The following is a 22,833-nucleotide window of genomic DNA, read 5'->3' as shown; positions in this document are numbered from 1 at the left end:
AAACTATGCGGATGCACACTTATCCCCCTAAACTATTACTAGTTACACACTTTGCACCCCACTGTTAAGTTGGCTGTTAATTTGGATGGAATTTAAACTCATGTGCAAGTCATGTGACATATACAAAGGTGGCATATAAATAAAAGACCAAATTACCATGTTTGAATCTCTTAAAACAACACATCCCCCTCTCATGTGTTCTCTCTAGATGGCTCTCTTTCTTTCTTTCTTTTTTCTTTTTTTTGGCCTTTAAACTTCAGTCCTCGCCTTCTTAATCCATTCAACATTACAGGTCTCTTGTTTCCTCTCAATCTCTCGCTTCACTCCATCATCCTAGCCCCAACCCCAAATAACCCAAGAATGAAATTACCCCAAATTGAAAACCTGAATTTAGTCTCTCCCTCAGTTTTAGTTTGTGTGTAGCAAGTATTTTGTGTTTTCTCAAGTTCAGTTTCAGTTCTTTCTTTCTCCTCTATTCTTTTTCTTATTTCATTTTAATTTTTGAGTGCTTCATAAAGGTCCAAGTTTGATTCCTTAAACCATGTTCTTATTACAAAGGTTAGGGATTAAGAAGATAATGTATTGATGTTAAGCAGAAATTGAATTTGGATTATACAAATTTTCAAACATTACTGCAACCCATGGCTACATATATAAAAGAATGCCAATTGTATTCGTATATCAAAGGAGAGCATGTTATCAATCAATATATGTATTAACCCAATATAAATTAGTCTTTCACCATCGTAGAAAATCAATAGATGTATTTACCCAATATAAAGGAGAGCTTGTGCTTTTTTAAAACAAATTAAAATGAAATAAGAAAAAGAAACAAAGGAGAAAGATAGGACTGGAACTGAATGAGAGAGGGAATGCCGAGAACTGAGACTGAGAGGGAGAGTTGAGTTGTTTTAAGAGATTGAAAGGGGTAATTTGGTCTTTTAATTATATGCCATCTTTGTAGTTGTCACATGACTTGCACATGAGTTTAAATTCTATCCAAATTAACAGCTAACTTAACAATGGGGTGCAAAGTGTGCCAAGGGTAATAGTTTAGGGGGATAAGTGTGCATCCGCGTAGTTTAAGATGCTAAGTGTAACATGAGGTATAGTTCAGGGGGGTAAAGTGTAATTTCCCCCATTAATTGTCTAATCTTAAACCACACATTTCTCTATTCTTCATGTCTTTTAGCATATCCATTGTTTTAGTAGTTTAGACCTCATACAGTAGTGCATGAAATCCTGCCAAGTGGTGCTCTAATTTTGCATCTAGCCTTTTTTTACCTCTTTCATTAAGATTTTTTTTACTGTTACCCAAAAGTTCTCATTAACTTATTTTACTGTTATCTCATTAATATCTCATTAATTACTTAAGCTTACATCGCATTGTTCTCTATTTTTCATGTCTTTTAGCACACCCACTGTTTTAGTATTTTAAATAATAAAAAAAAAGTAAGGACTAGTAGTAATAACTAATCAGATAAATAAAAAACCTAAGACCAACAAAACATTTGAAAGAGAGAGAAAGAGGAATCTCAAGGGTCACCACCTTCGTTATACTAGCTTCCCACCACCATCAAGACGCCGAAACCCCTATGAGTAATTTTTTTTTTTTTTTTAAATTAGGGGCTTAAATATGATTTAAGTTTAGGTAATTTGGTTAGATAATTTTTGTTTTGAGCATATAAGTAGAGAGAATATTTCATTAATTGACTAAGCTTACATCAGGCATTTCTCTATTCTTCATATCTTTTAGCATACCCACCGTTTTAGTATTTTAATAAAAAGAAAAAATAATAATTAAGGACTATTAGTAATAACTAACTAGATAAGGCCTTGAAGAGAGATAAAGAGACACAAAAATGTTGTAAATTGTTAAATAAAACACTGTTTCACTATAAATTACCAAAATAAAAGACTTGAGACTGATAAAACATTTGAAAGAGAGAGAAAGATGAATCCAAGGGGTCACTACCTTTGTTATACAAGTCTCCCACTACTATCAAGACGCCAAAACCCCTACAGGTAATTTTTTTTTCTTTTTTCTTTTTAAAATTAAGGGCTTAAATATTATTTAGGTTTAGATAATTTGGTTGGATAGTTTTTTTTTTGGGTATATAAATAGAGAGAATATTTGGTGCGCAATGTAAAACCATATTTTACCATCGTTTAATTTTAAATCATCTATAAGATACAATTATTTAATTACTTTAAGTTTTGAAACTGTGTACTTAAATAACGTTCCAAACATGTTATAATACTAATTTTCAGGGAAAATTTTAATTAATTTTTTTTTTGTAATATTCAATAATGTTTATACCTTCGACAACGGTTTTTATAACTGCTCTTGCATGGAACTTATACTAGCAGTTTTTAGTAATTTTATAGCAGTGTTGTATAAAACTGTTGTTAAGGAATATCTAGTAGTAATTCACAAAACCGTTGTTAAAAATAATTCATGCTAGAAATAAGGGAAAGGAATACTAACATTTTTAATTTTGTTTAGTAGTGGTTTATAGAACTACTAATAAAGAATCTATAGCAACAGTTACATAACCGTTGGTATAAATAATTAATTCCAAAAGGAAGGTCCTATGTACTAGCGGTTTTTTAATTCTCTAGCAGCAACTCTATGAATTACTGCTAAATAATCTATAGTAGCAGTTATATAACCGTTGGTACAAATAATTAATTCCAAAAGGAAGGGCCATGTGTACCAGTAGTTTTTAATTCTCTAAGCAGCAGTTCTATGAATTGCTACTATAGATGTTTTCTATACTAGCAATTCCTAAAACTGCTACTGAAACCTATAGTGACCTATAGCGACAGGAACTTAACAGCAGTTATTCAAGTTGTAGTAGCTGTTTAGAAAACCGTTGGTATAGATCTTGTAAAGGGGGAAAATTCCCGACCTATCACAAGTTGACACATCATGCTACTAAGTCCACATAGTACAACCAATTACAAAGTACTATGTGCTGCTACTAGATTTTGCTATCACTATTTAGAAACCAACAAAAATTTGCCAAGTGTCATTGAAATATGGACATAAAATGCATGCAAAAAAACCAATTACACATCGACGCGTGTAAGCAATGACATAAACAGCCCAACGCATGTAAGCAATGACATAAGCAGGCCAACGCGTGTAAGCAATGACATAGGCAGTCCAATTAGGTGCTGACATGTGTCACCTTGAAAATCAAAACATTTTGGCCATTCAAAAGATGCCATGTGTCTTAGAGAAAAAGTCTTAAAACTCCTTCAATCAGACTATGACACATGTCACCAATCAAATTTTACCACGTATCGCTCACCCACCCCCAAACTCCTATAAATAGAAGCCTTCTTGAGGCATTTCTACACACAAAAACATCTTGGGAGAGATCAAGACATCTAAAGCACAAGTAACATCAAAGAAGATTCAAAAGTACAGAAACTCTGCTGGAATCAAGCCCTGAAGCCTCCAGGAACTTCAAGAACTTCAACTTTGAATACGAAGAACATTCGAAGCAGAATCATCAAACTACTTGCCTAGATCTTAAAGTTTTTTGGAATCAAGCTCAAAAGCCTCCAAAAATTTCAACAAACTACAAATCAGCAAAGCTCTACGGATTAAGTCCCAAAAGCCCCAAAGAACTTCCGCCACAAATCTTGAATACGAAGAATATTCGAAGAGAAATCATCCAAATCATCTTCCTAGATCACAAAGTTCACCAAAATCAAGCTCAAAAGCCTTCAGAAACTTCAAGAAACCACAGATTAGTGAAGTTCTACGGATTCAATCCTCTAAAGCCCCGAAGAACTTCCACCACAAACCTTTGAAGACAAAGAACACATGAAGAACATGAAGGACAAATGATTTCTAACAAGTTCATAGCCAGAGATTCATTGTAATTCTGTTTCAGAGATCTTCGATCCGTTCTTTAACCAAATTGAAGTATATTTGGTGTTCAAGTCAAAATTGCATTACCATAATTCCAATCAACAAATCTTACAAGGAAATCAAATAAGATGATCATTCTTTTGTAATAACAGAGAATTGTACCACACATTCATCAATACAAATTTACATTTGTAAAACTATTTTACTTGTTTGACTTTATTTCAAACTAAGAAATTTAGTCGTCATACAAACCTATCTGACTTTGAGTAGCAACTTTTAATAGTTTAAGTAATAGTTACAACCGCTACTAAAAATCAAGTTTTTTGTAATGTACACACTCTAAATAATAATTGTTATCTTATATATTTATAATCTATTTAATAATATAAAATTTACAAATAAAAAAAAGTGAAAAAAAATTCATACTTAGTACTTAATTTCTTGAACGTAAAGTACCATACAAAAATAAAAAGAAAGATAAAAATAAATCACTTCACAGTCCACCTTCTAAATACTAATTACTATCTTAAATATTTATTATCCACTTAAAAATATAAAATTTACAAAAGAAAAAAAATTACCTAGTACTTTATTTCTTGAAAGTAAAGTACCATACAAAAAGAAAAAAAAAAAAAAAGATAAATCACTCCACAGTCCACACTCTAAATATTAATTACTATCTTAAATATTTATAATCCACTTAATAATATAAAATTTACAAAAGAAAAAAAATGAAAAAAAAAAAGTTTACTCAGTACTTGATTTCTTGAAAGTAAAGTATCATACAAAAAGAAAAAGAAATAGAAAGATCAATCACTCCACGGCCCACACTCTAAAATCTAATTACTATATTAAATATTTATAATCTACTTAATAATATAAAATTTACAAAAGAAACGAAAATGTAAAAAAAAAAAGCCAATACTTGATTTCTGAAAATAAAGTACCATACAAAAAGAAAAAGAAAATAAAAAGATAAAGATAAATCACATTACAGTCCACACTCTTAAAACTAATTACTATCTTACATATTTATAATCCACTTAATAATATAAATTTTCAAAAGAAAAAAGTGAAAAAAAAAAAAAACAATTTACCTAATACTTGATTTTTTGAAAGTAAAGTACTATACAAAAAGAAAAAGAAAAAGAAATAAAGATAAATCACTTCACAGTCCATACTCTAAATACTAATTACTATCTTAAATATTTATAATCCACTTAATAATATAAAATTAAAAAAAAAGTGAAAAAAAAATTTACCTAGTACTTGATTTCTTGAAAATAAAGTACCGTACAAAAAAAAAGATAAAGATAAATTATTTCACATTCCACACTCTAAATACTAATAACTATCTTAAATATTCATAATCCACTAAATAATATAAAATTTACACACAAAAAAAAAGTGAAAATTTTTTTTACCCAATACTTGATTTCTTGTAAATAAAGTACCATACAAAAGAAAAAGATAAAGAAAAGATAAAGATAAATTATTCTACAGTCCACACTTTAAATACTAATAACTATCTTAAATATTTATAATCCACTTAATAATATAAAATTTACAAAAGAAAAAAATTTCCTGTATTTTATTTCTTGAAAGTAAAGTACCATATAAAAAAAATAAAGAAAAATTATTTCATAGTTTACATTTTAAATACTAATTACTATCTTAAATATTTATGATCCACTTAATAATACAAAATTTACAACAACAAAAAAAGTGAAAAAAAAATTAATCAGTACTTGATTTCTTGAAAGTAAAGTACCATACAAAAAGAAAAAGATAAATCACTCCACAGTCCAAATTCTAAATATTAAATACTATCTTAAATATTTATAATTCATTTAATAATATAAAATTTACAAAAGAAAAAAAAAGTGAAAAAAAAAATTTACCTAGTACTTGATTTCTTTAAAGTAAAGTACCATACAAAAAGATAAAAAAAAGATAAAAATAAATTACTCCATAGTCTTGAATGTAAAGTACTATGCAAAAAGAAAAAAGAATAAAAATAAATCATTGCACAGTCCACTCTATAAATACTAATTACTATCTTAAATATTTGTAATCTACTTAATAATATAAAATTTATAAAAGAAAAAAAGTGAAAAAAAAATTCACCTAGTATTTGATTTATTGAAATTAAAGTACCATACAAAAAGAAAAAAGATAAAGATAAATTACTTTATAGTCCAAACTTTAAATATTAATTATTATCTTAAATATTTATAATCTACCTAATAATATAAAATTCACAAAAGAAAAAAAAATATGAAAAAGAAAATTTACCCAGTACTTTATTTCTTAAAAATAATGTACCATACAAAAAGAAAATGTTACATAAAAAATTTATAATGAAATTTTATAACAATTTAAACTTCAAAGTCGTTTAATTTTTTTTTACAAATTTTATAGATAGATGATGGAGGAGGGAGAAATGTGGTTCAAACTTCAAACACTAGAAATAGAGTGTAATAACAAATATTCTATTATTACTATATTATCATTTTGTAGTTGTACAAAATACAAATACCAATACAAAAATATAAAATATTATTGCAAGGGTGGTAATTTTTTGTTTGTTTGTTTTAGGGACTACGGAGTATAATTGTGTAAATGTGTTTTTTTTTTTTTGTGTGGAAAGTTCTCCATTGATGGTGGAATACTATTTTGTGCAAAAGTTGCCAATTAAAAGTTTGTTTGGGATCTGCTTATTTGGTTAAAATTAAAATTTTTCTGCTGAAAATACTATAAATAAAGGTAAAAGTTAACTAAAATAATTTAATGAAACCCTTAATAATACCAAAAAGTACAATGAAACCCATAAATAATAGCAAAAATTAAATTAAATAGTAAAATAAATTAGCAAAAATAATTTTTGTCAAACACACCCTAAACACAACTTTTTTTTTCCCAACATAAAACTGAAATTGTTTTACCGAACGCCTAGTGTGTATAACTTTTCTATTCCAACTAGGAATAGGATATTTGAAACCTAATCTAATTGGTGTTGTCGTCCATGCACAATAAATAGAGAGCAAGAATAGCCAAGGAACTCTCAATTCTCATATATATCAAGGCACGGACTAGAGCCTAGACCCTAGACCCTCTTTGAAGAAGGCATTAGCGCATAAGAATAATAGTGAACTGAAGGAGTAAGAAGTTGAAGAAGAGGTTGATGAACTCAAACTGCATTGCCACAAGCTGTTTAGATGCCCAAACCCAAATAAAAACAAGCTTTGTGGAGCTTTACCAATGGCCTGAATCAGACTCAGAGTTCTTAAAAAGAAAAGTAAGCATGAATGATAAAGAGAAAGAGAAGGGTAGTCTTTCTTCTTTGGTAAACTCTGAGAGTTGTGTCTACCTTGAGAGCTATGTTTCCAGGAGGCAGAGGTACCTCAGAAGCTACACCTTTAGCAAGAAAGAGACTGTTGCTGAGAAAACAAAGAAGTGGTTGATGGAGAATAATCAGAAGGTGAAGGTGGAATCAAAGCATAAGTCTGGTACTGCCTCCTCTTGTTCTTTCCTTGATTGCGTTTTCAAGCTTCGATCTGTTTTCATGTGTGGGCGAAGTAGATGTTCATGAGTAACAAAAGGAGTACATCGAGAGGAGGGGTCCAAATCAAATCCAACTCCTTACTTTGAAAAAATATAAAGAAGTAGATGTACAGTACTTCAGTTAGAAGAATTAAATGGTTTTACTCAGAGTAAAACCTTTGTAGTAATTTTTCTTTTCTTGATTGAAGTTTTTGTTTTGTTTTTGCTAACGGATCATTGAAGTATTTGTTTGTGCAATAAATAGTCATTATCTCATGAATTTCTCTATATATTCTGTTGTGGTTGTTTATATATATTTATTCTTTTCCATGGCCATGAAACATTCTCTATTATGTTTAAGAACATTCGCATCAACCCATGCTCTAATCCACACCTGGTTGTTGTGACTAGCTAACCTTTTGCCACTAATCACGCCTTGTGCTTCTAAATTGAACCATCTTCTTTGTACTTAATCCTATAGACACATTTTAGCCCGATTATTTCTTTGTCTTCAGGTTTTTCAACAAGTTCCCATGTGTTGTTCTTTTCAATGGTTGCAATTTTATTATTCATTGCTTTTATCCAGACTTCTTCTTTAGCTACTTTTTCAAATTTTGTGGCTCACATGCAAAAAATGCTACATCACAGGATTCATAAATTTCTTTGAGAGAACGTACTCTTCTTGGTGGAGTTCAAACTCTGAAGATGTGCCAATTGATGGACCTGTTCTTGCTGATGGGCTGTGACTTGGACTTGAACTTGGAGTTGATTGAGAGCTTGAACCTTCTTGATTTGTCACTGGTTCAATAATCTCTAACATCTTAGGCCCTTGTTTGGAGTCGCTTTCCTAATTCCATGTTGCTGATTCATCGAAAATAACATAACGAGAAATCACCATCTTGTTTGTTTTGGGATTGTAAAGGCGGTAGCCTTTTGATTCATTGTTGTAGCCGACAAAGATGTTCTTTTCTCCTTTTTCATCGAACTTTTCTCTTTCTTGTTTTGGAATATGAGCATAAGTAACACATCCAAACACTTTCAGTTAATGGACTTGAGGTTTTTGTCCATGCCAAGCTTGATAAGGAGTCTTGTTCAGAACGGCCTTTGTAGAAGATCTGTTTAAGATATAAACAGCAGTGTTAACTGCTTCAGCCCAAAAATTAGTTGATAGCCCTTTCCATTTTAACATGCTTCGTGCCATTTCCACAATTGTACGGTTTTGCTTTCTGCCACGCCATTTTGTTGTGGAGTGTGACGGAATGTGAATTGTCTTTGAATGCCTTGCTCTTTGCAATATTTTTCGAAAGGTTCATTTTTCTGCCGCTTTGTTTCTCTGCAAAAGCTTTAAACTGAAGAAAAACATTAAAAGCCTCTGATTATTGTTTAAGAAAATAGACACACATCATTCTAGTGTAGTCATCAACAAATAAGAGAAAGTATCTATTATCATTGAGTGACGGGGTTCTTGTTGGTCCACAAATATCAGCATGCACCAATTCAAGTGGTGCTTGGGCTCTCCATGCAGTTTTTGGAAACGGGAGCCTATGCATTTTTCCATAAATACAGCCTTCACAAACTTGATTTAGCTTGGCAATAAGAGGCAATCCTAGGATCATATTTTTATCCTTTAGTAATTTAAGGCCGTTATAATTTAAATGTCCATATCTTAAATGCCACAAATATGCTTCATATATTTTTTCAGTTTTAAAAGCAAAATTCTCATCTAGTGGCATAGTGAGTGGAAAAAAAATTTTAGAATTCATTTTTACTTTTTCCACTATAGAATTATTCTTCTTATCTATGATTGTTTCTTCACCATTATCAAAATTTATTTTGTGGCCTTTCCTTAATAGTTGTCCAAGACTTAAAAGATTTGCTGCTAAACCAGGAACATAATGCACATCATAGATAAGTTTTGAGTTACCTCCTTTTGATTCAAAAGCAACTACACCTTTTCCTTTGATGTCATAAAATTTGCCATCTCCAAGCCTCACTTTGGATGTGTAGCCTTCATCAAGACTCATGAAGATTTCTTTGCTTCTTGTCATATGATTACTGCAAGCACTATCTAGATACCATGTACTTTTTGGTTCTTGTTGTACAGACGTGCATGAGAAAAACACTTGTGCATTTTCAACTTCCTTAGTGAAGTTGGCTTCATTTACTTCTTTAACATTTTTAACATCTTTAATTCTTAGACTTATGTCCAGTTGTTTTACAGATTATGCATTGAGAGTCAGAGTTAGCCGAAGAATTTCTTTGGATTGAAAAACTTCTTTTTCCTCTGCCTTGACCTCTAAAATTTTGTTTCCCTCGTCCTTCTCCAGTTTGCTTCCTTTGTTGGGAGGAGCTGCTGGCTTTGTTTTCTTGTTCATTTTTTCATTTTTATTGTCTTTAATTTTTACTTTAGATTGAAATGCTAGTTCAAAAGATTGGGTAGAAAATCTGCCCATCCTTTTTTTCATGTGCTTCAAGAGATCCACAAAGCTCATCTAGTGTAAGCTTTGATAAGTCTTTAGCTTCTTCAATTGCAGCAACCACATGTTCAAATTTTATTGACAAACTTATTAGTATTTTCTCTACAATTTTTTGATCATTTATATTATCTCCATAGCCTCTAATTTGATTTATTATTGCTGAAACTTTAGAGAAAAATTCTTGCACAGGTTCATTTTCTTTCATTTGCAAGTTAACTAATTCTCTCCAAAGATTTTGTAGTTTAATAGAAATTACTTTATCACAGCCACTAAATTGCTTTTTTAAAATTTCCCATGCTTCTTTAGATTTAGTTGAACCTGAAATTCTAGGGTAAATAGCTTTACTTACCCCTTGCTGGATGAAGAGTAGAGCCCTTGCATCTTTTCCTTGTACTCCTTTAGCTTTGCTGTTGTCAAAGTTGACAGATCTTCTGGCTGTTCATAGCCTCAATTAAATCCCACAAATCTTGTGAGATGAAGAGTGTCTTCATTTGCATGCTCCAAAAATCATAGCTCTTACCGGTGAAGATGGGAACAATGTTTTGGGCATAGTTGAAAGTGGATGTACTTGTAGTTGTTGCCATGGTTTATGGTTTGTGTATGTTTAATTTAAAGCTTTAGGAAAAAAAAGGCTGGAAACCCTGCTCTGATGCCAAAATTGTTGGGTGCAAGTTCTTAATTATATGGCTAGGAGGAGAATTTAGTATTTTAATTTTGTAGAGATGTTACTGTTAAGGAAAAACAGAGTATTGCTGCATAACTATTTCATTGTCATTTTTATTCATTGTTTCTTCTATTCGGATGTTACATCCTTCATTTTACAACTCACGTCCATATATAGATGTGTTAGGAGTTTAGGATGACTATAAGCTTCAAGAATACTGCAGAAGTTTGCTTCATTTCTCATTGATTGACACTAGTTCATCAGGTGTCAACTTGTTTGCTTGTTCAATTTTGCTGCTGCTGCTGGATTCTTCATTTGTCGACATCTAGATGATACTTAGGGACCCACTTTGACAATTACAAATTACATTCTAACATTTTCTAGGAACCCGGTTGACTTATCAGCAGGGGCGGCCCAACATAATTTGGGGCCTAAGGCGAAAAAATTATACGGGGCCTTTAATGTAAATATTAATTAAAAAAATTATTTAATATTAATCAAATCAAGGTTTATTTGATACATTAAATACACACTTTGATGAACAATACCAATTAAACTAATGTTAATTTCATATAGAGAATTGAATATCATAATTAAACTTGAACCATAAATATTAATAAAAATATATTACGATTAAAAAAGATACTTTATTTTGGATATATGATGATGTATAGTTAAGTAAAGTTGTAATTTAATTTTTAATTTTATATCTTTTTTTAAGAGAGAGAAAGATAGAGATAGATATTATTTGGTGTATAGCTTTGTAGGATATCAATTTACAAAAATTACAGTCTCAAACTATTAGGAGAGATTAATCTATAATTGATGATTTAACACATTTGCAACATTTTTTTGAAACATTTTAGGATTTCAATTGGGTTAGGGTTCTATTGGAGTCATTCTTTGAGAGTCTTAATAGAAATGAAAAGGAAAATTGCACTAAAAGCACTATAAAATGTTCAAAATATAATGTGATATTGACTCTCATTTATGAACTTCATCAATTTAACTATGAATGTTTAAATCACTTTTTTATGATTAATAACATGGTAATTTATAAGTCAAAAGTAAAATTTGTAATATTCTTTACATTACTAATAAAAAAAATGCACAACTTTTAAAATATATATGTAATTTTATAAAAGTTTAGGCCTTTAACCATTAAAAGTGAGGCCTTTTTCTCTAAAAGAAATTTTGTTTTTAAGTGGGGCCTTAGGCCTAGGCCTAACTTGCCTAGGCCTTGAGCCGGCCCTGCTTATCAGTGAGGATCTTTGGCAAAGTTCTATCTTCCATATCTTGCTTCTTAAATCACAATTTGTGTTGTTGGACACAACACTTGCTGCTATCTTATAAGCTAATTTTACCGAAAAAACTCAACTATTTGATCTTGAACAAACCCTCATGTCCTCCTTACCTCTAGTGGAGAGAGGTATATTGTTCCTGCTAAATCATCGTCAAAAGCGACGAATAAAAGACTCCATGTTGTCATTGTTTTTGTGGAAGGAAGAACACCAACAAGCTCAAGGCAGAGATTGCAGTAAACAAGAAATACTGGAATTTACATTTGAAGAAAAATCCTAGTCATGGCACAGAAGGGAAACGTTTGCCGACATGGGACAAATCTATTGAATCTACTTGACTCAGCAAAATTAATAGCCGCATGACGCGTCCATGTGTATCGGGCGAGCGTGAAGCCGCGTCAACGGTTGCACGGCACGTCCGTGCATGTTGGACGCTCGTGCACCACCTCTGGAGGCCCACACGTGCTTTCCAATCTAACGCATTCCTGCACAAGAAAACCTGGCCATGACCGCCTTGTCCTGCAAACATTTAATCCATGCCTTTTGTTGTTATAAAATAAATTATAATTGTTGTTAGGTTCTAAGACCTTAAGGACTAATGTATTGGAATTTCAATGTTTAATGTGTTGGCAAACTAGGATCAAAATATAAAGTCTAGGTTTAAGCTTGCTCAAATTATGTTTTGTTGTAAAGTTGGAATCGAGTGACTGCAGAATTTATTAGACTAAATCCGCAAGGCTCGATCAATCGAAAATTAGACTTGATCGATCGAGAGTCGTGCAGAATTTCTAACTTAGCTCAAGCCCGTTTGATGTGTAGGGTTTTATGTTTTACTTCTCATATAAAAAGAAAAATCCTAACTACGTTTCAGAGGCTTTTTAATGTGCTATGTGTGGAATCTTTTGTGAGATCTAGAGGTGTTTACCTCCATACATACTTAGGGTTATCAAGATCAAGATTGATACCAAAAGCTTGGTGATCGTTTCAGTTGCTGTATAAAAAACTTAACGAAGATTTGAAATCTTTGAGTAGAGTCTCAAAGTCACAAGTAGGAGAACTTGTGGTTGCAGTGGATCAAAGGAAAGAAGTAGTCCGTGAACTTAGAGTTGTTACGTGGTCGTGGTAGTAAGTTTCTACTCGAGGTAGCAATAGGATGTTTGTAGTTTAAATTCTATTGTATAAACTTCAATTCTTTCATAGTAGATCTGTTTTACTTTGAGAATAGCTAGGTTATATATTCTTTAGGTTTTTTACCAGTTTGACTTTCCTGGTCATCAAATCTTTGTGTTCTTTATCATTCCACGTTATATTTTTTTTACACATATTGGTTTAACCTAGTTTTAATTAACAAACTTGTTAATCAACTTGGCTTTATATTAAGTTAAACATATTGTGTTAAGGGGTCTAAAACTTTACAATTGCATCTAAATATACAACATTATAAAATTGGCATTACCTAATCCTCTTAGTATCTCATACTCAGTTGCCACTGAGAAGAAATAGGCACAATCTTCCATTTCCTTGCCTACAAAATTGATAGGATTTTTAAATATTTTTGGAGAAGTGCCTATAACTTTTTCAATACAAACAATAAGTTTTGATCAATAATTCCTAAAAAGGAATTTACTCTCGGAGAAGAACAAATTATGATCAGTGCGATTCGGAGAATAACAAATTATGTCACTAAGAGAGCAAAATAGAGTGAAAGAGAGTATATAGAGAGAGAGAGAGAGTGCAAGTAAAAGAGAGAGCAGAGAGAACTCTTGGATCTGATCTGTGCAATCGGAGAAGGACAAATTATGATCAGTGCGATCGGAGAAGAACAACTTATGTTACTGAGAGAGCAAAATAGAGTGAGAGACTAATATAAATAGTGGGCAAAAATTAAAGTTAAGGTTGTTAAAATGGAAAGGGAAAGAGAATGGCGCTTTTGGATCAGGCATAAGCTATGTCATATTAATAGAGGGTCTTATTAATTTATTGGGAAAGTGGCTATGTCCATGTGTGTGTCAAGTGTCGATGAAATAGGCTAGGGTTTGTGAGGAATGGATAAAAAAAATTATTTATACCTAAGATTAAAAATTAAAATTTCAATATATATTATAATCGGGTCAGGTATGGAGTGGACGAGCAAACTCTGCCCACGCCCCATTCGACTTACGGGTCAGGTAAACTCTGTCCCACTTGGATTGGATCCAATTGAGTACCCGTGGGTAGGATTAAAAGTTAAAACTACCATCCCTATTCTCTTCTCATCCTTGCATGTCTTGCAAATCAAGAGTGAAAATCAAGGCTGAGTGACAGATCGTCCTCCTCCAGCTTTAGAGGATGACACATATATACCACGTCATCTTTTCATACATTTAGAATTAGTTTTCCTTTTTCATTTATAAAATCATGATACCTTGGTTTTGCAATTGGACTAAACTAAATCAAGAATATGAATTGGCTGATTTCAATAGCTCTGCTAGATTTTAATTATTATAGGTAAAATCTAACTCACCTTTTTTTTTTTTTGAGAAACAAATCTAACTCACCTAATTACTTAATAATCAGTAATTATATATTACAAAAATACCCCTAAAATTTAGAAAATTACTAAAATGACCCCCCAAAACCATGTAAAATAACTAAAATACCCCCAAACCCTAAAAATAACCAAAATACCCCTAAACCTCTAAAATGATCAAGATACTTCTAGAACTTGAAAATGACCAAAATACCCACAAAACCTCCAAAATGACTACAATACCCATAAAACCTAAAACCTCTAAAATGACTAAAAATAGCTCTGAAACCTCTAGAATAATTTTAAAAAATACCCTAAAATCTTTAAAATTGCCAAAGTACCTCTTGAAACCTTAAAACGACCAAAAATATTCCTAAAACCTCAAAAAAATTATGAAACCAAAATTTTTGCTTAGGAGAGCCAAGGTATGTAACAAGTGAGTGAAGTCTCACATTAAATAATGATAAAAATGAATGAGTGGTTAATATAACATATTTAAGATCACATAAATCACATACTATGCAACTAATGAACTATATGATAATGTCCAATATTCATATTACCATTATTTTAGATAATAATAAAACAACTCTATTAATAACAACATTAAGTCATACATAATTTCATACATAGCATCATACAATAAGATTTAAGGGCACTAATCCTAACAAATATTAGTTTTATTATCACTATAAGTTACCCCATATGCAAAAGGTTGCATCAATTTTCCTTTTGTCTAATTAAAATGACATTAAACTTATTTCTTCCCTTGGCGTACAAAGCAATACGACCTTGCTAAGGTCTTGCATTATTTAAATTTTTAGCAGTGAAAGAAAATACGGGAAAACTAGTAGGCATTGTAGGGATCTAGAGCTTAATATAATTGTTCTCAATCATCCACTTGAGGCTCCAGTGTTCATAGTAACAGTTGTAAGCCCAATATGCCCATCCGAAAGTGGCACACCCGTAGACATCCATTTGAGCTTTTGCAAAATTGTGATAGTCTTGCATTGATGCTCCACTTATAGCAAATTCTGCGGTCCATTCTCCTGCAAAGTTTGCCAACACGTTTAGCAGGATATGACTCAAAGCTGATCATGTGATTTTAAGATGAGGATCAAATTATAAGCGAATTTAGGATGAATTTAAAATAAAGGTTCTACGCAGATTAAGGTTGACTAGTGTTGATAGCATAAAAAGGTACGTATTTTGGACTTACCAACAAAACTAAGAGGGCCATTGGAAGTTGTCACAGTATTTAGTGCTGAAGCTCGCTGATTAAAAATGTAATCAATGTTTTGTTGTACAGTCATGTTGCTAAACTCGTCCGAATATAGATTGTAGAAATGCACGTCAATGACTACATAATTGAAGTTTCCAGCAAATGAGAGTAGCTCCGTTGGATCAGCATTCCCCAACCGGTTTGAGAGGATCACATAAGCACTTGGTGTGTACTTTCTCACAGCATAATAACCGGATTCGTAATAGTTTTTAAGGTTGTCTAGAGTGACTCCTGGTGCAAGAGGTTCATTCATTAACTCAAGTGCTGCAAGACTTGGATTGTTGGCATACCTGCAGAAAAACAAGGTCTAATTTAGGATTTAGGTAACATTCAAAATTCATTAGCTGCTCTTATTGGAGTGGTCTATATTGCATATGTGGTCTGTCACTCTTAGAGAGCATTCTCAAACCATTTTATCAAAAAACATTAGCAGTAAATCAAACATATCTACCTATATATAAAAAGCGTGAATGTGCAAACAGTCATTTTGTATAGTGCATTTGGTTTGTTCAACCCACACTGTTTCTCGGACCTTTTTTTTCTTCGCCGATTTTGTTTGTGCTTTTTTGTTTTCTTCTTTTAAATATTTATTATTTATATGTGCATATACAATTATACTGACTTAACAAATTCTTACAATATTTTCACAATTATTTGACAATTGCACTATTCATTGGCCTTTTTAAAAAAAATTTATAGTACGCCGGTTTTGCTTGTGCTCTTTTCAAATTATGTCTTTTCTTTTAAATATTTATATGTGCATGCATAGTTGCACTAATACAACACATTTTTACAATATTTTCACAATTATTGAGATGTCAATTTTTTAAAGTTCAAAATAAAATAAGAAACTGAGAATTACTACCATCTAAAACTCAAAATAAGTGAAGAAAATTTATGGGATGTTAAAATTTAGTGGGAGTATTTTAGACATTACACAATAATTATTTTAAGAATCATAAGCTTTTATTAGGGTTTAACTGGGAGAATAACAATATGACATATTTGCTATTTTCTAAAATATTAAGGGAAAAATTACTTGATTTTAAAGTTTAAGGAGTAATGATATGTCCACAATATTTTCACAATAATTTCACAACAAATTTTATGTGGCAAGGTATTTTTGATGGATAAAACACAAATTGACAAAGTATTTTTTTTTCTTTTTAGTCATCGCTTTGTGCTCTTTTAAAAAAATATGTTTATATGTGCTTGTATATTATATTGGCACAAAAAATTTCACAATATTTTGTTCTTTTTTTATTTGTTTTCTTTCTTAAAAAGTGTTCATTAAAAATTAAGTAAGATGAGTATCGTAGTTAGACTCATAAAATAAAATGATAAAAAAGGAAGTATAAATAACAAAATATTCATTGCAAATGGTTGTAGGTATTTAGTTTGATGTAGAGTTTTAATTGTAGCATATGTCATCATTTATTGCGAAAATTTAAATATTGTGACAATTTTTTTTTATCAAAACTTAGTTGTTAATTGTTGGAAGATGACGACATTTATTATTATTCTTAACAGATTTAAGAAATGAAAAAGTATTTTGTATCAATGATACCATGTCATCCGTATCAAAATCCAATAAGTGTAAGACATGTCAGCAAAAAATGACTAACCCATTAACAATTGAAAGACATGTGTTAGTGGATAGTTATCATTTCCATTCTGTGATCCTTGAATCGCATGCAGGTCAACAATTACTTTCATCCCATATTTCCTAAAATTTTTAGAGAAAACATCATTTTATAGTAACTAATGTGTAACCCCATGCATATGCACACATATATTTAAAAATAATCACAATTATTTATAATATATATATATATATATATATATATATATATATATATATATAATTAGAATCTAATTAGATCTAGACTCTTCGGTTTTTGCGTCCAATAATTTACTTGCCACAAAAATTAAAAAATTTGATGGGATACATGGCAAAAAATTGAACTTCAATTAAAATTGAATTTAGAATATAATTGAATTTAGACTCTTTAACTTTTGCACCTAATAATTCACTTAACACACAAATTTAAAAATTAGATGAGACAAGTGGCAGAAAATTAGACTTCAATTTAGAATTTAATTGGATTTTCTTTCAGTTTTGACTATTAATATGCACGGATACATTTAAAAACAATTACAATTACACACACATATGATTTAGAATCTAATTAGATCTAGACTCTTCAGTTTTTACATCGAATAATTTACTTGCCACAAAAATTAAAAAATTAGATAGGACACATAACACAAAATTGAACTCCAATTATTGACACACAAATTTAAAAATTAGATAGAACACCTGGTGCAAAATTAGACTTTAATTTAGAATTTAATTGAATTTTGTCTCAACTTTGGCTATATATATATATATATATATATATATATATATAGAGAGAGAGAGAGAGAGAGAGAGAGAGAGAGAGAGAGAGAGAGAGAGATTTGTTACGAACTTTGTTCTTAATAAGGTCTAGAACCATAAACATATTATAATATACGGCTCTGGCATGATTCACTACTACTTACTGTGCCCAAGTGAAAGCATTGTCCAAGGCCTTCAAAGAGCCCCCAACAAAAGGCTTTGGTGGTGTTGGATCTAGTGCAATCCACCACCCAACTGGAATTCTCACTGCAGTCAGACCATTTGATGACATGAATCTGAAATCCTCTTCAGTTATGTAAGTGTTCCAATGATCCTGGGATGAAAAGATACATTTATTCATTTGATTGCTTACTTTGATCAGGTTTATTTTACAAATTAAGTCCATGTTATTAAGCCGAACTCGCTAACTTGAATATCTTAATATCAATCCAATCCGTGCCACAAGCTAAAACCTCACCTGCATGACTTGAGGAGCTTTATCTGGGCCATAGCCATTTGTGATTTGGTATTCACCTTGTAGGGTATTGACAATGGTCATTTCGAAAAGACAGATGGATTACTATCTTCCCAACCTGAGCCTTCATAATCAGCAGTAATCAATGTATCTGATTGTGCCTAATTAGAACATAGAAAGTACAATAATCATGTCAGTCAAGTCATTTTCAGCATTTGTTCCCCTAACTGAAATAGTTGAATTGAGCAAGTGGATTGATTTAATCCAATCAATTAATTGTTTGCTTGGCCAATCAAATGAATTGAACAATTTACAATTTTCATTTGGTTTAAGGTTTACCAAGCCATCAAAAAACACCCAGATTCCTTGGATGCAATGACTATCAGAATGATTTTAATGATACACTACCACTTATCTCGAAATCTTAAAATAATAATATGAAAAAAAAAAAGCATGAATTTAATGATTTGCTTTGATACCACAATAAACTACCACTTATCCCAAAAACATAACCTAATAAGAAAGCGTGACTTTAATAAGTGTGGAAATGCATGTCAACCTACAACTATTTTAAGAGGGAAGGTACCTGAAGGAATTTTCCGTTTGAAGCTTTGATGTGAATTCGGTTTGGATCACCCTCTTTCCTTATAATTTGAAATGCTTCTGAGTTGCCAGGTGCAGTCGCAGCTGCTACTATTCTATTTTGATAACCTTCCGACCCCACAAACTGTTTGTTGAACACTCTAAAATTGAAAGTTGTCTCATCAACCCTCCACAACTGCATCATATTTATGGAAAGCATAATAATGTTGTCAAGGAATATGTATTTAAGTACTGAAAGATGCTAATTTGTATATGTCATAACAAGTGTACAAAACTTCCACTTCTGCAGGGCTAAGAGAGGCGATCATTTATGCTAAACTTATATGCTAATTAATCTTCCTCAAGTACTAACCCTGAAAGTTTCCCAACCAGAGGGAATTGTTCGGTTAGCAACAGCAATAGTTCCACCACCACTTTCTGCTGATAAATACGTTTGCAGCATTGTAGACATCAACTGAACTTGAGTTCCATCCTACCAAAAACCAAACAAAGAGCTATATTATTCATCAATGAATAAGAAAGATGAATAATGTATAACATATTTGAACTTTTTCAACTGTTAGTAAAAGATAGATTAAAAAGTGGCAGAATGGGATTCGGTAATGCATAGGTGGCTGTAATTCTAATAGACTGAATACCAGAAGATCTTTGTTGGGTATTCCTTGAAAGAGGGAAAGCTTCATCCATCCCTCTGTAACAAGCCAACATCCTAAATTCACAGCTTTAAATGGCAAATTGGAGCTCTGAACAAGGGAAAGAGTTACAACACATGAAAGACAAAGAACCAAATGTATGGCCAAGTGAAAATGGTGAGCCATTTGCTCCACTCGTTGAGAAATCTAAAGACTTCGTATAAGTTATATAGAGGAAGTCTAGCAAGTCATTATTTACTTGTTAGGGTCTGTATGCAGTGGCCACCTTATGGCCAAGGTGGTCCCAGGATCACCCAGACCTGAAAAAAAAAAAATATATATATATATATATATATATAAAATAATAATTTAAAATTTTATATTTATTTACCTTTAAAAAAAATTTGGGATCACCTTGAATTTTTTTTTTATGTCAATAAAATTAAATTTTGGTCCATAATTTGAGCAACTTAATAATATATTAGGGTCTTTCAAGCAAAAAGGAAAACTCAAAAAAAATTGAACTAAAATTTGGAAAAAAAAAATTATAATAAAACTACTACAAGCTGGGCACTAGCTTGATTCCTTCGACTAAGCACACTGTCCAATACAACACAATTTTCAACATTTTATTATTTTTTTATTACAGTATTACTTTTCCTCACCAGATATATATTACTTACTTCTCATTTTTAATTATTTTTTCTTGTTTATTCTTAACCACACACGTCTTCTGTCTGCTCGATTTTTACATTTCATACTTTTAAATTTTATAACATCTTCATCTACACTTTTACATCTATGTTTTGCCTTTCTCCTTGTTCGTAACTTCTGTGTCTTCTACTAGTACCAGTGCGGCAGTGCCTCTTCTCAAGTTTTGAATCTCAAATTCCTCAATATGATTTTTTTTAGCTGTATAGGGACCTTTGTTCATTTCTTTTCTTTTCTTCTTTGGTTTTAAGAACAATTTTTTTTAAGCACAAACTTCATGCCAGCCAAATTTTGAATTTCGGCCAATATTTACTGAAACACCCGAAATAAACCGAAATGACCCGAAATTTTTTTCGAAGTGGAATAGGGTGGGTTTCTGTTCCGATTTGTTTACCAGCACGGTATTTTCCGACTGTTACGGCCAGAACGGAATGAAATTAATAACATTGAATCAAACCTAATTACCTAAAGGCTAATAAGAAATAAGATTGTGTAATTTATACTTCCTAAGAAACACCTTGAACAAAATTCTTGGAGCCGCCGCTGTCTGTATGCCAGCTTATGGTCCAAATTTATACCTCTTCTACCTAATTTGTCAAAACTTCGGGTCAAAGGGGCTGACTTGACTAGATAAAATGAAAAAAAAAAAAAAAAAAAAAAAAAAACCCAAAAAAACATGTGATTTTGTTCATTTGTTTTTAAATAAGGAAAAACTAGTTGCATACCCACGCGATACATGAGAATATATAAATATTATGTAATGAGGTGTAATAAATTGTTTTCTTTCAAGGTCATAGGGCCAAATTTATACCTCTTCTATCTAATTTGTGTCAAAACTCCGGATCATAGGGCCGGCTTGACTAGATAAAATGAAAACAAAAAAAACCAAAAAAAGAAACTTGTGATTTTGATCATTTGTTTATAAATAAGGAAAAACTAGTTGCATACTCACGCAATACATGAGAATATATAAATATTATGTAATGAGGTGTAATATATAGTTTTCTTCTAGGGCCATAGGGCCAAATTTATACCTCTTCTATCTAATTTGTCAAAACTCTAGATCATAGGGCTGGCTTGACTAGATAAAATGAAAACAAAAAAACCAAAAAAAACTTGTGATCTTGTTCATTTGTTTTAAAATAAGGAAAAACTAGTTGCATTCCCACACGATAGATAAGAATATATAAATATTATTGTACGGGGTAGGGCTTTAGGCCTGTTGGGCCTTGGGCCCTGGCCTTGAGATACAACACTTGACCCTATCTCCATTGGACTTATGATCTCGATCCGAACGCACCTCAAAACCTAGTCTAAACCCCAAAAACCATAATGGGGCCATCATATCTTGAACGTCAAAAGCGATCCCCTGCCGATCAACTCTAACTTCGTCGAGAGTGTGATTGCTCGAGGATACAAGGTCTCAGCGGTCCGGTATTGTCTTAGGGAGTATCGCTGCCGAACTAGGTAGGTATCGTCGAAAGATTGAAGGTAAATAACATCATTTTTTGTCTGTGTGTATTTGACATGGAATGGCATAAAGGGCTATGGGTAGGTATATATAAAGGGTAGAAGTGCAAGAGGTGAAAATAGTGAATTAAAATGCAAAGAGGTTTGTGTGTATGTGTTAGGGATAAAAAGTCTTGAAATATTGAACCAAAAAGTCAATAATTAATTTGTTCTTACCTTGAGAATATTTCAATTCTCTTTGCATAAAATGCTCCACTTTGCAGAACCTCATACTTTCTCACATGAGGTCTATATTTTTATATATATACTAGTGTGTAACCTTGTGCATATACACGGATACATTTACAAACTATCACAATTATATATATATATATATATATATATATATATATATATATATATTAAAATTTAATTGGATCTAGATTCTTCAATTTTTGCATCCAATAATTTACTTGTCATAAAAATTAAAAATTAGATAGGACACATGGCACAAAATTGAATTCCAATTAAAAGTCAATTTAGAATCTAATAATTCATTTGACACAAAAAGTTAAAAATTAGATGAGACACATAGCGCAGAATTAGACTTCAATTTAGAATTTAATTAAATTTTCTCTTAACTTTGGCTATATATATATATATATAGAGAGAGAGAGAGAGAGAGAGAGAGAGATGATTATATATCAATATAATTTTATAAAAAAAATAAAAATTGTGGCGAGCCATCAACTAAATTTGATATATAAAGTTTTTATTTTAGGAAGAATTAGGAGCTTAAAAAGTTCACCACTGCCAGCAACAACTCAAGGAAGTTTTTTGGGGGAGTTCATCAAAAAACTTAAATTAAAACAAAAAAATAAAACTTGAATATATTAACATCACAAAAGAAAAACACATGCG

At 31.3% G+C, this 22,833-nt stretch overlaps 1 pseudogene; it reads right to left on the bottom strand.

Moving 5' to 3' along the window:
- Positions 1–15,247: 15,247 nt before the first annotated feature.
- Positions 15,248–19,938, bottom strand: LOC142625496 (putative glucan 1,3-beta-glucosidase A; annotated as a pseudogene).
- Between the last annotated feature and the right edge of the window lie 2,895 nt (positions 19,939–22,833).

The sequence above is a fragment of the Castanea sativa genome, chromosome 2 (genome assembly GCF_040712315.1).
Source record: "Castanea sativa cultivar Marrone di Chiusa Pesio chromosome 2, ASM4071231v1".
In the NCBI taxonomy this organism is placed as follows: Eukaryota; Viridiplantae; Streptophyta; class Magnoliopsida; order Fagales; family Fagaceae; genus Castanea; species Castanea sativa.
Note: the sequence above shows the minus strand (reverse complement) of the source record. Positions and strands in the feature narration are given on the sequence as shown.